The 14404-nt window shown below is 45.4% G+C and overlaps 1 long non-coding RNA gene across 1 annotated transcript; it reads left to right on the forward strand.

The window, feature by feature from the left end:
- Nucleotides 1–2936: 2936 nt before the first annotated feature.
- LOC108549684 (uncharacterized) lies at nucleotides 2937–14404 on the forward strand. The gene is made up of 2 exons (XR_001890355.1): nucleotides 2937–3795; nucleotides 14235–14404. It is a non-coding gene; the product is annotated as an uncharacterized LOC108549684 (long non-coding RNA).

Raw genomic sequence — 14404 nt, forward strand, 5'->3', positions numbered from 1 at the left:
ATAGTCGTAAGGATACTGCACATTGTCGATTTCGTGTTTTAAATTTCTTTGTCTTGGGGTAGTTTTCAGTGGAGAGGTCTGTTTATACGGAATAAAATATTTCAAATATATCAGCAGGTTCTTGACAGGTTCTTGGCTGCACTGAAAGGGTATAGAAATTTCGATGCAGTTTTACTGAAGCAGATTTAAGCAGTGGAGGATTGGAACGATAATCCGGTCGTAGACTTTGCGAACAAGCGATATCGCGATAGTATGGTGGTGAAAAAACAGGGAAAAAATTGTACAGTGGGAAATGTTCGGTGTGCGAAGTTCGTTGGTAACTTCCCAAGGTACCGTGAAGTTGCAAATTATGATCGTTTACTTTCCGAACGTTTCGATTACACCGGTAAAAGGGTGCTATCATACAGGAAGTACCGGTTTCAGCGGCGAAGTTGAGTCGCGTTGGGCATGGTTAGTGCTCGGCTGGCTAACCACTTAGGAGGTCCGTGTGAAGTAGGTTTGGATAATTCGAAGCCCACCTAACAGCAAATCCCCGGTAATCGCTTTTCTGATAGATACTTTTATTCCCCGGGTTATGAGAGATTCCGTGCAATACGAAGAATTCAAATATCTTAAAATTACGCTTAATTACAAAGCACTTGTACGAAGAAACACTTGTAAAACTAGGGATCAGAACCAATCAAACGACCGTGTCCATCAACCCCATAAAACGCAAACGGTATAACGCGGGGAGCCTCACGGTAACATTCGACTTGATGCTTTCCCAATAATCACGATTGTAATTATCCGATGCGATAACGTTGCCATTTTATTATCCACCGATCGGTAAAAACTGTATTTATGTCATAATAGGTTTTTCAAAACGCATAACGTTATTTATGCTATCCGCGGTCCTCGAAACGAGTCACGTGGTAGCAACGACCCACCAGCGCCCGCCATTTTCTTTTCCTCTTTTCCTCGGGCTCGACGACGATCGTCTAGCTTGGACAGCACGCAACGCAATGATCGTTAATTGAGCAGTAACGGATAATTTTTATCGGTCCCGCTTTTCGCATAAAACGCGATTTTTCCCGTTGGTACGACATCGGGTTCGCGTCGTAACGACCTAGCAGTTCCCCATCATCACGCTACGCAATAACTCTCTTCTATTACGTGGCACGTCCTATGTGGAGCACAGGCGGCCCGCTCTTCATCAGCTAGATCCTACGCCACGCCGTGGATCGACTTTAAAGCTCAATTATTTATATACCAGGCCGGCGTTGATTCGCCCATGCGATGATTACGCCAATCATAATACGCTCGGCCCGCTAACAGCTCGACATTGTGATTGGCCCGCGGACGGATCCGCGGCTAACTACTCGCAGAAATCAAGCAAAATAGAAAGAAGACCGATCCTCAATCACGTGTAATTGTACTCTGTCTGTTCACCGTCTCTGCACACCCTTCGTACTTAGCGATGCACACCATCTTCTATTCGTCGCTTCTCCGATTCTCATGCACCGGTCTTCTTCTCCGTTACCTCTCTCCTCTGTCAGACACCTAGGGATCGCTCTCGTGTTCACGGCTGCGTTTATTCAGATCACGCGTTCGGTTTTTAACCCGGAACACACGAGGCTCTTTCAGCTTGTAATCCATCTAGCTTGTAATCTGTAGTCGCTGCAACTATGTAGACGACTATGAGGATTGGGAAGATTTTTAATAACTGCTCAAAGCAGTGATTCCACTATCGGTAACCGGTGGTTTGAGACGATAGCCCGTGTTGAACGGCACAGACGAAGGATACCGTGGAAGCTGTGCATAGTTTGATGTACCTATGTTCTCTGACGATGCTATCCGCTGCGCGCTTTCCTTCGTCTTCCGTTGGACTGTTAACGAGCCATTGCTTTGAATAATGCTCCCATTTCAGAGCCTCTTAAGCGGAATATAGCCGCTTAGAGCGTTGATAACTTGTTAGTTTGAGCGATGCGCGTGGAGCAGCCACTTTTATAAAGCGTACGATTCTATTAGGCATTTAGCTTGTAAATAGTGACAAAAAGGACAGGTTATAGGGGCTCTGCTACCATTCAATTACTTCCCGATGTTACTAGCCGCTTTACCCTCGGTTCTTCCGAATTACCTCAAATTTGGTATCAATCGGTTACATCCACTGACATCGAGTACCTCCTTATCCGTGATCGATCCGACATTGATTACGAGAGCAAGAGAAAACCTCGAGATCCTTAATCGGTATAGTAATGTCTAGATAGAGGGTATCAATTCAATCGCGATCGAATGGGAAAAGAGACACAGGAAGATGGTGCGAAGAAAGAGGGAGAAAGAAGTGGGAATGGGAGAAAAAGCAAACTTTCTAAATCACAGTCCATCCGAGTCTCCATTCCCGGCGAATCGAGTCGCCTACCGCGACTGGGATGTCTCAATCGCTACCCAACACGCTCCATAATCGAGCAGGAGCGAGTGCATCGGCGAGCGATCGAGCGATCCTCCTCTTCTGAGATCCCCGTAGTCGGCGACGAGAGGCGATCGGTGCCACCCTCGCGCCGGCAGGTACTCGAGGTCCTCGCCAAGTATAGCGTTGTCCATGGACCGAATGAACGACGCCAGCGACGGAGAGCGACGGAGAGCGAGTCGGGGAGCCAGCCAGAGACAGGCACCGACAGACTCAGCCGGCATCTCCTCGATGCCGCGGTTGTTGTGCAGGTTTTTGGTGGGGGACCTTGACCGAGTGACGTTCACCGGCGGCAGGAGCGAGGAACAACGTGCAGCAGGAGCAGCGAGCAGTAATAGCAGCATCAGCGCCGGCCGGGTACCCTACCAGCTTGCCTCGCGACGCGTGTATACCTGTTAAAGTCCGTATGTCCGTTGCTTCTTACAGTCCGTTCGTCCATTCGTCCGTCCGTCCGTCCGTGGCGCGTTCGTCTGTCCGTACGTCCGTCCGTTGGTCCGTTGGTGCCTTCTCTCCTGCCTGTCTCTGTCTCGGGGCCCGGTCCGGTACGTCGGTGGGATAGGACGAAGCCGCGGTGGAAGGAGTAGTAAGCGGCCTACGCAGTTTCAAGCTGGGTCCCAGCTTTTATTAGTTCTTCGGCGCTCGGCGGAGAACGGTGCGTGCCGGAGTGGTAGCAGGCAGTGCGTTCAGGTCCGGGATTACCTAACGACCGTGTAGTCGGTGCGAACGAATCGTCCGAGTGACACCTACGGACTCAGGCGGGGAAACGGGTCTGCGAATCTACCAGGTGGATACCATCGGCGGATGGGTATCGGATACGAAGTTGAGAGTCAATCGTGTCGAGGGTCATCGTCGACTTTCGTCGGGAATCCAGTCGCGTGTGATAATAGAGGTTAGACGCGAGAGTGACTTCGAGGGGTACAAAGTGGCGGACAGTTAAGTTCGGGTCGCGATCGAGTGTCGGTAAACGCGTTCGAACACCGCGACAACACGCACAGTGCGTCTCCATTTATTGGGACGAGAGATAGGAAGGAGGGAACCGTCGATTAGCCGATCGATGATCGATGTTAATCGTCATCGGGATATCGCATCGGATCAGGATCGGGCGCAAGGTGTTCGTCTCGCCGGTCCCACGGGACGAGACACCAGGCTGCCCCGGTGGCAGTGACAGTTGCTGTACGTGAGAGTGTTTTGTTCGACCTAACCACGAGACCCGAGTTCTCTCCTCCTCCTTCGTTCGTCTTCTTGCCCTTCTGTTTGGCTCGCGGACGAACCGCTCCTGCGCGAAGGGGGATATCCTTAAACAGTATACCAGAGGCATTACCGATCGGAATGCTACTGTGCCAGTGAAGGTAAATTGAATTCCGAAGTTCGATACTTTATGCCAGGCCGCATCAGGCTCGAGAGGACTGACGTCCAGGTCTCGGACGAGTCTCTTCTCACGATCGTGCAGCATCCGCTCGGCTCTGCACGCGAAACCGTGTCGAATCTTCGCTTCCACGTCCCGTGTTGCGAGACCGAGTGACACGTAACAGAGGAGATTCGTCTTTGGCCAAGGGCTTCCGCTTCGAGGGGCGGAAATGTCGCGACTCAGTTTGTCGATCAAGGTTACCAGTGTCGTATCGAAGTGTCGCGACGCGACGAGTCGAATCCGGTAGCTCGTTACGTAAAATCTCCATACCTACACGTCGCGTGTTTTGTCAACCTTGGAAATTCGGGTTACCTTACTTGGTCGTTCTCGAAATCGACCAGAGCGAGTGTAAACTCGCCGCGAATTAGGTGCGAGACGCGTTGCTAACCGAGAAGCAAAATATTTACCCGGAGTCCGATCGACACCAACGGTGGAACGTTCTAGTCGCAATTTTCGTCCCTCGAGGAGGAGCCAGTCCTCGCCAAAGCTTCACGCAAATCGCGGTCTTTCGTGTCATTCATTTCGCAACGAACGAACGAACGAACGGACGGACGGACGCGACTCACCTTCGCAACGAGATCACCGTAATTATCCTGATCGTGAAAGAACGTCGGGGCTCGGATGGACGGCTCGTTTGATCCGTGTTCATCAAACGACCGGGAAGGCGAGACGCTAATCGAAAGGGAAACGACTTTCAGCGGACGCGCGCGTGTAGATTGCGGGACCGGGAACGCGTGCGATTTACTCTCGTCGAGCGGGGCTCACGGGGATCTCGTCGATAGGGAAACCAGAAATGCAATGGGAGGGCACTATCGCATTAACTGAAAGATCAATTAACTCGCGTTAACGGACACTTTAATCACCGGCGCGCCTAGGCTAGTTCCACGAGGATGCGTGTCGGATCTACGTGCTCGATCTGCTTGTTGATTGCCAGTGTCATTTTTACTTTTATTTTTTTTTTTATTTCTGTTTTTTCATTAGTAGTTTCTTTGCTAAGTGACTTCATCGCCAGCGAGGAAGTCGGAGGTGAGTTAGGAATTGCGTCCACGAGTGGTCAGAGGTTGTAGCAGGGAACTTCATCACGGTTTTCGAGGTCGATGGAAAATTTGATGGGGTAACCCTGTCATTAGAGCGTAGTTTCGTTTCTAACTGTGTTTCGAACTAGCTTCTTGGGAAAGGATATTTTTTGGCGAAAAATTTTGGGAATTTTAGTTTGACTTTTCCGATTAGGATGTCTCGAAGGTGTTGTTAAAGTAATATCCATACACCGATGGTTTTAATACTGTACTCTTAGAATAATATGGACGATGACTAACTTCATTTACGATTTCTTGAAAATCAGTAGGCAAAGGGAGTTTCTTCCAGGTTTTCGAGGCTGATGGAAAATTTGATGGGGTAACCCTGTCATTAGGACGTAGTTTTGTTTCTAACTATGTTTCGAACTAGCTTTTTGAAAGAGGTTATTTTTTGGCGAAAAATTTTGCGAATTATAGTTTGACTTTTCCAATTAGGATATACCTCGAAGGCGTTGTTAAAGTAATATCTGTAAACGTAGAATAATATGGGCGATGACTAACTTCATTTACGATTTCTTGGAAGTCAGTAAGTAGGCAAGATCGTTCTACGTATTTTAATACCGCGAAATTTTTTTTTCCAAACAAACAATAGTATTTTTTCCGATTCGTGGACGGAAAATAAAATCTGCGTTCACGGGTCTTTCTCAAAACCGAACACGCTGTGCACCGTGATATTTATTTTCTTATTCGCAATTCAGATTTTATTTTCGAACCGCGTAGCCCGTCTTCCCTCTTAAAATTTGTAATCCTCGAGAGACATTTAAATGTCACGTTAAAAGACCGAAAAAGGAGAACCGCGAAAACACGTGAATTATTAATATTTTTCTAAAATCCGAAATTCGAATTCCAAACGAATAGCCAATTCCTTTACCCAATCCCTCAAGACTCCGTTGCAAACTTATTCGCGTGGAAGCATAAAGTAGCGGAAATTTATCGCGGTGACAGGACGATACTCGGAAGAAATGTGCGTATCTTCATCGATCCCGCAACGCCGGAGGAAAAAGAAAATGGAATAAAAATAAAAGAGACGAAAATAAAGAGGAGAGAGGTACGAAAATTAGCGGCGAAAAGAAAGAGAGGCAGGAGAGAATTCCGAGAAGCATGCCAATAAACAGCGCGAGAGATTGAACGCGTGTCGGAGGGGGCCCGGTGCTTAAAAATTTCGCCGAGAAGAAGCGGAGGCGCAATAAAAGGCCACGTGGAGTTTGACACAATTACGAGGGCCGTGTCTCGTCCTGTTTCAGCGTCCTTCTCGACGCGTCCCTCGTTAAGTCCAGAAATAGACGCCGGGCCCTGGCAGCAGCGAGCAGCAGCCAACAGCAGCCCTTATGAACGGCTCAATCCTCCTCCTCCTCTTCTCTTTTCTCCCTTTCTTCTGCTCGCTCTTTTGTTTCGCCTGTCCGCTCGCGGCGAGGCCTCGCGGAATGAAGATCGCGCCTCGTCTTGACGTGCGAGTCCGCTCAGGCTACGCGGCCGAATCTCTCCTCCACCTTGGGGTTCTTTCGCCTTCGCTGCTTGCACGCGACGCGGGAGAAAAAGCGGCGGCGTCGGCCGTGGATCGCGATATTCGGGGCACGAACCCCTTGCGACCTTGGCTGCGTCCGAAGTGTGCCAGTGGAACATGCGCCGGGATGCGCGCCACCTATCGAGCGAGAAATCTTCCCAGCTGATGGAGCTACCTCGGATTGATCCATGGCTTTCTTCTCCTCCGCTTCTTCCCTTTTTTTCTTCCTTTTTACTCGTCCGTTTCACCCGGTGTACACGCCAGTTCTCATGTATCGGGGTTTATAGGTTAGGTTGCCGGTTATTGAGGGAGGTTAGTTTTCAGGTGCAGGTTGTTGGCTCGTTTCGCTGGGAAGCGATCATAGTTGGATGCTGATATTCGTACGCGTGATACGAGGAATAAAAGTCGGGTTGGATCAGATTGAGTCGTTTAGGTCGTTTAAATGATCGTTTGGACTACTTGTTCCTGATATATTGAGCATGTACGATGAAGTACTGCGTTGTGGATAGGGTACGAGATTGGGTACTGTTTTTAATAGGAATTTTTGATCACGTGGACTGGTAGAAAAATTTCTGAAGAATTATCTGAGCAGAATGGCGAGGAATATAATTTGGACTACTCGTTGCTGCTATATTGTGCTCTATTGTAGATAGAATACAGGATTGGGTACTGTCTATCGTAAAACTTCTAACCATATGGACTTGACTGTGCCTTGGATAGGATAAAAGATTGGGATACTGTCTTTAATGGGACCTTTTGATCATGTGGACTGGTAGAAAAATTTCTGAAATATTATCGAGGCAAAATAGTGAGAAATATAGTTTGGACTACTTGTTGCTACTGTATTGAGCATGTAAGACAGTGTACTGTATTATGGTTAGGATGAAAGATTGGGATACTATCTTTAATGAGATCTTTTGATCATCTGGACCCATAGAAAAATTTCTGAAGAATTATCTATACAGAACAGTGAGAAATATAATTTGTACTACTCGTTGCTACTGTATTGTGCATGTATGACTGTGTTATGGTTAAGGTACAAAATTGGGTACTGTCTTTAATGGGAACTTCTGGTCACGTGCACCTATAGAAAAATTTCTGAAGAATTATCTAAACAGAACAGTGAGAAATATAATTTGATAATTTGTCCAAGTGATAAATGACGCGTCATCAGACGTAGCAGGATCGACAGAAGTGTGTTTTTTCTCCCGACTTACAATGGTATCGAGCAGGTGTGATTGTAGTGTTCGGTTGTTCGGTAAGATTTATGTTTCGACGAATTCCGTATGGCTAAAATGACATACTAAATGTACATAATTGAGCAGCGTTGGTGTACAGCACAATGGAGAGGGTCATTTAGAAGGACGCGAATTGTTCGCGTCTCAAGTTTGAAAATATGGAAGTATTGTGGACTATCAAATTGTTCAGCCCGAACTGGCAAAAAAGCCCATTCAAACGCTTCTTTTGTTTTTTTCATTGCCAAGTCTACGATATTTTTTTTTCCTTTATATACTTTTTTCCCCTCGTCCATTATTTCGAAGCGTAGAATGGCGACTTTGACGTGCGTCTCCTTTGTCTCACGCTTGCGAAGTGTTCGCGAAATTTTTACTTTATCAGTGTTGCTTTTTCTTCCGAATTTTTGAAACGAGTAGCATTTAAATCTCCGAAAAAGTCGCTGTTCCTTTACGTGCATTTTGAGGAATAATTAGTCGATTCCTTACACCTTATATTTTTGCAAACAACATCGTGTCGCACTCGTGTCTCCAAATTCTTCCCAGAATTACCATTTCCCAGGTTAACACTTTAACTGCCATGGTGGTCTTCAGTGACTAGGACTTTTCTCCCCAGTGGGGCTATGGTGATCACAAGTGTCCAGTGATACTAATTTTTTAATTTATATTTGTTTTATTTTAACCAATTTTTGAAAATTTGATTAACGTAAATAAATAGGGAACTTTGCACGGAGAACGTTAATAATGTGCATCATTTTTCTTTTTGCCATATTGTTTTGATAATTCATCACTATATGATAATGGAAATTTTATCATGGCTCCATGAGTGTGACAGTCAAAGTGTTAATTGAAAAATTACCACGATTCATTTCCCAAAAGCTTGCGGGGAAATCACGAAACCTGGAACTCGATCTCAGCTAACTCGAATCGCTAAAACACGTCTTCCACTCTCGATCCACTGGATCCCAGCGTGCTTCAGTTCCTTAAATCGACACCAGGGCTTCTACCGTGTCGTAAACATCCGGGATGCGGCCATCGGAGGCCATGGGCGTCCAGATTCCGGCGATAGGGGCGGGATCAAGACTCCGAAACTGGATATTCGCATTCCTAAGGACGTGTTCTCGTCGGTCATTTCCTTGTAATCAACGTTTTCGAAGTCACGGCCTCGACTTCAATTTATCCTCCAATCTTGGTACTAACCTTTTGCACGACGTGTACGACTCGTCGCGAGATCTTCGTGTTCAATCTCACTATAGATCATAAGGTACACTTGTCACGCGGGCACAATTATATTTGACACGCCTTAGCATACCAAAATTTGGGCTATGCTTTGTATTAATTTCTCATTATTGTCTACCATTGTAGAAATAACATCCTTCTATTTGGAATTTCGCCATTCGTACTGTGTCTAATATAATTGCATACATCATCTAATTACGAATGTTCACACACATTTCGGAGTATTGGATATCTTTCCTCGTAGTATAATTGTTTAAATCGTTAAATGGTTCGCGTCTTGTCTAGTTTAAGGGATAATCGAATAAATAGGATAGATAAATACCCAAAATTCGAGGGATCTCTATTTTAACCTAATTTTGTCGTGCATGGAATAAATACATAAGTATAGTGGTTAGCTAAAATTGAACATCCCGTGGATGTGTTTCCTCGCGATGAAATGTTCCTTTGATCGATCCACCCCGAAAATTAAGGGTAGAAAAAGAAAGGGGAAAGCAGAATGGAAGATAAGAGAAATTGGGTAATAAAGAGGAAAGCAAGTACTATAAATTTTCTCTGGCGATCCTCGATCCCGGAATTCTCTGGATCTCCTCGCACCTCGTTCTTTTCGCGAAAACGAGACACGGACGGGCATCGTCGCGCGGAGAATCCTCTGCGAAGCGGATTCAGCTCGTCATTTTTCCTCGACGATATTAAAGAACCGGCCGAGCGTTGTAACGCGCGTCGCTTCGGGCGCGAACCTTTGATTTTATCATTGAATCATTGAATGGACGGGCCGCCGCGGCGGGGGGAAGGATAAAACAGCCACGGGAAGGTGCTAAATATTTACGGGGGACACGTCACTGTTTATTGCGCCGAAGTGGCGAACGAGGAACGCTAGAGAATCATATCGTACATTCCAGTAACGCGGCTTTATTGCCGGCTTTCTTGATTACTTCGCGCTTGTACCACAAGCGGACGCCTCAAGGTCTCGAGGATTTGTCGTCAGCGATTGGTTGTCGTCGGTTGTCATGATTCCTCTCCCTTTCTTCTTTCTTTTCTTACCTTTCCTCGTTTTTTTCTTACACAAATTCGCGAACCGAGGTGTTAATTGGGTCTCGGCGTAGCTGTGGATCACGTGGATCGGGATTTTTCCATTCTTACCGGTTTATATTTCGTTGCGATGTAAATGTGAGAACGTGGCAGGTCTCGGAGTTCTCAGTCGTTAGTTATTCATTGTCCGTTATTAATTTTTAGTCATTAGTTATTAGGTATTGGCTCTGAGTCTTGACTTACAAGATCGAGGTGATAGTTTCTTGTTATCGTATTAATTCTGAGTTCTGAGTTCTGAGTTCTAAATTCTGAATTCTGAATGCTATGTTCTAAGTTCTGAGTTCTAAGTTCTAAGTTCTGAATTCTGTGTTCTAAGTTCTATGGTCTCAATTCTGAGATCTAAGTTCTAAGTTCTGAATTGTGAATTCTAAGTTCTGAATTGTGAATTCTAAGTTCTGAATTGTGAATTCTAAGTTCTAAGTTCCAAGTTCCAAGTTCTGAATTGTGAATTCTGAGTTCTAAGTTCCGAGTTCTGAGTTCTAAATTCTAAGTTCTATGTTCTAAATTCTATTTTCTGAATTCTGTGTTCTAAGTCCTATTTTCTGAATTCTGTGTTCTAAGTCCTGTTTTCTGAATTATGTGTTCTAAGTTCTATTTTCTGAATTCTGTGTTCTAACTTCTATGGTCTGAATTCTGAGATCTAAGTTCTAAGTTCTGAATTGTGAATTCTAAGTTCTAAGTTCCAAGTTCTAAGTTCTGAATTGTGAATTCTGAGTTCTGAGTTCTAAGTTCTAAGTTCTAAATTCTAAGTTCTGTGTTCTTAATTCTGTGTTCTAAGTTCTATGGTCTTAATTCTGAGATCTAAGTTCTAAATTCTGAATTGTGAATTCTAAGTTCTAAGTTCCAAGTTCTAAGTTCTGAATTGTGAATTCTGAGTTCTAAGTTCTGAGTTCTAAGTTCTTAGTTCTAAGTTTTAAGTTCTCAATTCTGAGTCCTGAGTTGTAAGTTTTAAGTGCTGGCTAATGAGCTACTAGATTCATTAGTTAAAACTATGTCAATGCTTCTGCATGGTATTACGGACCACAGCAGGGATTTCAGAAATTCAACGATTGTATTTAATTGAATTTCCTCGTGCACCTTTTCCTTAACATCCGTGCAGTTTATTCGCGCTAAATTCCACGCGACGATTCCTCGCGCGTCATTCTCGCCTCGAAAAATATGTTCTCGTTGTCTGGCGAATTTTATCGCCTTCACCGGTGACTTCATCGCGTATTTCGTCTCGGAAAAAGTCTCTCTTTTATTCCCCGAAAAGTCAACCTCGAAACGAGTTTAGAGAAGACGAAGTTCCTCAAACCACCCAGCGAGGTCTCCCCAAAATTTGTCCAACTTCTTTACGACTCTTCGCAACTTCTCTCGCGTTGCAAACACGAAGTTCGGATATACACGCGCGAAGACACGAACGATTATTGAAACAGAGGGGGCAGAGACCAAGACGAAGTTGAAGTTTCGTCGAGACTTGCAAATCCGCGATATTCGACTCGGAAAAGGAAGAAACACGTAGAAGAAAGGAAAGGAGAGAAAAATGTGGGCAAGCAGTAGGTCATCGTCTATTTTATAGCACGGGGGGTGAACACTCCTCTACGAGGCCGCCCTCGCGAGCATTTCTTCGCCAAATATGGTCGCGACGCCGGGTGTATCTTAATCCAGTGATCACGGTCACGCGAATTGTCTCGTTCGAAGTCGGCGTCCCTTCCGCTAGAGGGCTAATAAAGTCGTCGGGCCCAACCCTTGGTTACGGGCGCGCTCGAACGCGTCGCGATTAGATGGCCTTGGGAGATGAGGCGCCGACGAGGTCACCCTTGCAAGCTCCAAAGGCGACCGAGATCCTGCGCGGATACGCGCGGACGCAGGCTGAATCTGAAATCGCCTGGCCCCCGAGTCGTCGGCTGCCTCCTCTTTGCAAAGTCAAGGTGGTTCCGCGGATCGAGTCGATGGGACGCCATGGTGCGTCTCGATGCTCCGTAATTGGAGATGTAGCTTCTTCCAAAGGGATGATAATTAAATTATCCTTTGATTCCATGATAGTGTGTCTTTTGAGCAGTTGCTTTAACATTTAGGAATATTTCTGGTTTAATTTTCACCTGTTTGTATTGGCAATGATATTCTCAGGATGGAGTCAATGAGATATAGTGCGTTTCGATGCATGGTAATTGGTATGGTTGATAATTAAATTATCCATTGACTCAACTATAGTGTGTCTTCTGCAGAGTTGATTCAATACTTGGAAATATTTCTGCTTCAATTTTGACTTGTTTGTACTGGGAATGATATTGTCTTTGCTAGATGGGAAAGATGGATTGGCTAGATTACTTTAAAAGTTTGCGAACTTTGTTTTCGTGCCGTTTGTCTCGTGTCATTTGTCAGGATTAACAGGAAACGATTAATTTTTGTTGTTTTTAATTTTCTTTTATCATTCGTTTTAAATTCTCGTTATTTCGAGCACACGTTTTATTATGGTGCATATAGGTTTCTTTGTGCTATCCGATTGGTCCTGCTGATGGTATTCGGAGACGATTCAGCAAGTAGTATGTTGCAGTTGCGGTCAGACATCACGAGTATTTTTAGATCCTCCTTCATGGACATCTTGTTTATTTATTCTCGTCTGAGGAGCGCTTATAGTGCTTGGATAAAATCCATTAGGTAAATCTGAACAGTTAATGCGCGTAAATTATTACGTATTATGTTTTAAATTCGATATTTTAAACGTTATATATACCATTACGCCTTTGACATTAAAGGAATTTAATTACCAGTGTAAAATCCGTGACTGCCGTGACGTTTAACGCGTTAATAGATACCGAAGGTAGCAGCGAGAACTGAATCATTCGGTAAAATGCGTAGCAAAGGCTGCGTTCCGATTACACGATCGATAAAGAGATGTAATAGCGTCATGCTTCGAGATTATAGCTTTGCATGACGCTTTACGAAAGATGGGGTAAAAAATAAGAGAGTACCTGGTAGCTTATCGCGTGATCACGAGCTCATTGTCAATATTGCGCACCGTCATCGTCATCCCCGCGACTGTCAATATTCCGTTTGCACGTATCTCGAGTGTCTCATCGTGCTTGCATGACGACAATGGACGCCATTATCACTCGTCGGGTCCATCGCGATCATCGTCGGCGCATGTGCAAACGCGTCCTCGTGCACCTACTTCAAATCGGTCTCATCAACGGTCGTACCTGTTGCAGGTCGGGAGAAATCGAATCGATCAACTATCTCGTAGAGAACATTATTCTTTCTAATTTGCAATATAATCTCCTTTAATCCTCCGTCGTTTTAAAGATCAACTTATTTCTCAAAAATTCGTTGACTGCCACCCAAACTTGACACGAAACTCCCAGGAATCGAGAATAAAATTCACATCGCGATATACTATGTCACTCAATTTCTACAATATATCACGACCCAACTGTTATTTTTAATTGTAGCACTTTCTCTACAATGCTCACCCAAGCTTCAATTGCAATTTTTACAATATCTCACGTTTAAACGAATATTTTTAATTGTCACACGGTGCACGAGTTAAATTACAATTGTATACAGTCCCCTACATTGCTCAACCATCTCCAATCGACAGTATTAATTTTCCCTTAATTATTCTAAATAGTCCCAGTGATCGTTCGTGACGATCACCCAGCCTCCGCCGAGGAAACTGGTTCGAATCGTGATTGAGCAACATTGGTGGCAGTCAACTCGCGAAGGGAACCATCTGGATGCTAGAACCTCGCGCACGGTCAAACAAAAGAACCGCGAGAAATAATCATCTTCCCTCGAGACGTTTTGTTGTGTCCCCTGACATAGTCCGCGCTATAAGTAAGAAGTTGGAGGCTAATCGTAGCGATTCCGCCGGTTCTTACGTCGCTGCTCTAAACGCAGAGTCGGGTATCGGTGTCCCCGCGGGTCTCCGGGCAAAATGTGAAAGGAAGCCCTAACAATGCGAGCGCCTGTACTTTTACTTACGACCGCGACCGGCACTATACCCCCGGTTTGGCTGTAAATCGCCGATAGGAGCGATTTCTCTAACCGCAATAGGGACGACCGCAAATAGACCAGCGCACTCTCGTGTCCGTAAAAGACACCGTGTACAGCCGCGCTAGTTTGCCGCCAAAAAGACGCGAGAAAAACCGCGTTTCCCCCGGACAGAGACGGAAAAAGGACGAAGAAAGCGCCTTTCTCGACACGAATCTTACCTATCACGCGGATATGTACTAAGAGTACAGCTTTGCTTGGCTTACAGGTCGGTGATCGGGTCTGAGAGGGGAGAAGGAGAGGGGAGATAGAGAATAATAAGAAAGAGGGAGAGAAAGAGAGGGTGTGGAAGTTAGAAGTGCTGGGGTGCTGAGAGACGCACTTGGGCGCGGGGGTTGCGAGGTAAGAGAGAGAAAGAGGAAGTAAGGAGGAAAAAGG

The sequence above is a fragment of the Eufriesea mexicana genome, unplaced genomic scaffold (genome assembly GCF_001483705.2).
Source record: "Eufriesea mexicana isolate 0111107269 unplaced genomic scaffold, ASM148370v2 scaffold4744748136, whole genome shotgun sequence".
Lineage (NCBI taxonomy): Eukaryota > Metazoa > Arthropoda > Insecta > Hymenoptera > Apidae > Eufriesea > Eufriesea mexicana.